General features: G+C 39.9%; 1 protein-coding gene and 1 pseudogene across 1 annotated transcript in view; both read right to left on the reverse strand.

Annotated features, from left to right (window-relative positions):
- Positions 1 to 265, reverse strand: part of LOC102860715 — a 7,705-nt pseudogene extending 7,440 nt beyond the window's left edge.
- VIT (vitrin) overlaps positions 1 to 3,363 on the reverse strand; it is a 614,318-nt gene that overhangs the window by 168,927 nt on the left and 442,028 nt on the right. The window lies entirely within an intron of this gene.

A 3,363-nucleotide genomic window follows, 5' to 3' on the forward strand; every position in this document is an offset into this window, starting at 1 on the left:
TTTTTCACCCGCACGTTTCTGTGATCTCGTTTCCTGTTGGAACCGTGCTGCACCCGCGTCCTCACAGCTGCCACCGGCACCTGGTAGATACTCTGCAGGTAGTCTTGAGGTCCACCCTGGTCATCTCCAGTGGGATCCGGAACTGCACAGTGTCCTCAGGCTGAGCTGTGCCAGGCCGCACCAGCTGCATGAAGAAGTTGGTTCGGAACACTCGGAGCTGTGGCCCTCCGAGCTGGTACAGCGGGTACAGCACATTCCTCGCCATGGCAGCCACTCTAAACCATTCATTTTTTAATGGACACTTGCTTCCATCTCATTGCTATTGTGAATAGCACAACAATAAACATGGGTGAGCATATATCTGTTTGGGTGGCAGCTCTGGTTTCTTTAGGGTATATTCCTAGTAGTAGAATTGCTGGGTCAATTGGTATTTCTATTTCCAACTTTCTGAGAAAGTGCCTTACTGCCTTACATAATGGTTGCACTATTTTACTCTCCCACGAAAAGTGAATAAGGGTTCCAGTTTCTCCAGAACCTCGCCAGCATTTGATATTTACTGTTCGGTTAAATTTTGGTATTCTTACTGTGTGAGATGATATCTCATAGTTGTTTTGATTTGCATCTCTCTTAGAGCTAAGGATTTTGAACATTTCTTCATGTGTTTGTTCACCATCTGAATGTCTTCTTAGGTGAAATGTATATTAATATCCTGTGCCCATTTTGTGATTTGAGTGGTTTACCTTTTTCCTGTTACAGTGTTCAAGTATTCCATAAATTTTAGATGAATCCCTTTTCTGACATATCTTTACCAAATATTTTTTCCTCATCTGTGCCTTTCCTTTTTACCCTGTTGGAGAAGATTCTTGGTGTGAATAGGGATTTGATTCTTAGAAGGTCCCATTTATATGTTTTTTTGTTTTTAAATTTGTTATACTAGTTTATTTACAAAATTCTAATACATTGTTTTTCAGACTGATTCTTCCAATTTCCCTCACCCCCATCAGCAAATTGTACAACCACATAATTAATCCACACCATCCCCCCATCCTCATCCCTTTACTTCCACTCCCCCCACCCCCAACACTTTGAATTCTCTTACTCTTCCTCAATAATGGCTTTATACAATATTTGTCCTTGTGGGGCTGAGTTAGTTCACTCAGCATAGTGCTCTCCAATCCCTTCTAAACTAGGCAATAATTCACAAAATCATGCCTCCTGCGTGCTGCATAGTCTTCTGTTGTGTGAATGTACCATGATTTCTCAGTTCATTTGACTGTGGTTGGACATCCGGCCTGTTTCAAAGTTCTTGCGATGGTGAATAATGCTGCTATGAATTCTGGTGTAGAAGTCTCTGAGCCTCAGTTCTCATTTTCTCAGGGTATATTCCAAGCAGTGGAAAGATGGGCCATATGGAATTTCTTTGTTGAGCTTTTTGAGGAAGCACCAAACTACCTTCCATAATGGTTGTAATCATTTTATATTGCCACCAACAATGTATGTAACTTCCTATCTTGCCACATCCTCACCAAAATTTATTACTTGCTGTCCTGTTAATCTTTGTCACTGTTATTGGAGTAAGATGGTATCTCATTCTGGTTTTGATTTGCATCTCTTTTATTACCATTGCTCTGGAGAGTTTCTTCCTGTCTCTGTTGGCCATTCAAATATCTTCCTTTGTGAAAATTCTTTCCATGTCTTTTGCCCGTTTTGCAATTGGGTTATCACTCTTTTTCTTGTGGAGGCCTGGGGGTATTCTGTAAACTTTCATTGTAAGATCTTGTCAGAGATGGTATTACAAAATGGTTGTTCCCAGTTCGTAAGTTTTCTTTTTATCCTGTTGGAAAAAAATTTGTGATGTACACAGGATTTAATCTTTAGAAGATCCTATTCTTCAATTTTATCCTCTTCAGATCTTGCATTTCTTGCTGTATTTGGCAGTATCTTTATACTGTAGTAGACTAGGCCTTCTCAGCTTGATCCTAGTTTGTCTCTCATGAACGCTATGGTTTTGGGCTTTACTTCCAAGTCTCTGATCCACCTTGAGTTGATTTTTGTGTATGGTGTGAGATGTGGATCCTATTTCACCTTTCTGCAGGTGGAAGTCCAGTTTTGCCAGCACCATTTGTTGAAGAGGTTGTCATTTCCCCATTTGATAGCTTTGATTTCCTTGTTGAATATCAGTTGACTGTAGATGTCTGGGTCTATTTCTGGGTTCTCAATTCTGTTCCATTGGTAGATGTGCCTGTCATTGTACTAGTACCATGCCATTTTGGTTTTGCCATGCTGTGCAATAGGGTTTTAAAAAATTTTTTATGCATTCCCCCCCCCCTCCTTCTTATGTACTGTCAAATTGGATCTGACTGGTACAGGAGGAGATTGCCCCTCCTTCTGCAGCGAAGCATCTGGTGGATTCAAACCACGCACCTTCTGGATTGCAGTGCAGCTTTGCGTTGGAGGCTTTGAGGTCAGGGAGTGCTATGCCTTCCATCTCATTTTTTTTCTCAGAAGTGTTTTGCTTATTTGGGGTTTCTTGCCTCTCCAAATAAATTTGACAATTTCCCTTTCAGTCTCCTTGAGAAATAATTTGGAATCTGTATTGGGATTGCATTGAACATGTAGATGGCTTTTGGTAGGAATGTCGTTTTCACTATATTGAGTCTTCCTACCTATGAACAGGGCACATTTCCCCATTTATTTAGATCTTTTATTGTGTCTTGCAGAAATGCTCTGTAGTTTTCTCTGCATAGGACTTTCATATCTTTAGTTAGGTTCACTCCCAATAATCTCAATTTGTGGTTGGCTATTTTAAATGGTATTGCTTTCTTGAGTTCCTTCTCTGAGTTCTCTTTGTTACTATAGAGGAATCCTACTAGTTTTTTTATATTGATATATCCTGTCACTGTACTAAATTGGCCTACTAACTCTTAACATTTTTTTTGTTGTTGTTGAGTCTTTGAGATTTTCTGTGTATATTATCATATTATCTGCATATAACATTGGTTTAACCATCACTGCCGATCTGATGCCTTTTATTTCCTTCTCTTATCGTATTGCCCTAGCAAGCCCTTCCAATACAATATTGACTAGATGTAGTGACAGTGGGAATCCTTGTCTGGTCTCTCTTCACAAGGAACATGAACATGGATAGCTGGGTTTAGAAGAGATCATGGCACTGCAAACATTATTGCCAATGTCAGATGTATCTTGGCAGAAAGCAAAGAGTACCAGAGGGATATCCATCTGTGTTTCATTGACTAGTCAAAGGCATTTGTGTGGATCACAACAAATTGTGGCTAACTTTGAGGAAAATGGGAATCCCAGAATACTTGATTGTGCTTATGTGATACTTATACTTGAACCAGG

The sequence above is a fragment of the Elephantulus edwardii genome, unplaced genomic scaffold, assembly GCF_000299155.1.
Source record: "Elephantulus edwardii isolate Elephantulus edwardi_28Jun2011 unplaced genomic scaffold, EleEdw1.0 scaffold00019, whole genome shotgun sequence".
Lineage (NCBI taxonomy): Eukaryota > Metazoa > Chordata > Mammalia > Macroscelidea > Macroscelididae > Elephantulus > Elephantulus edwardii.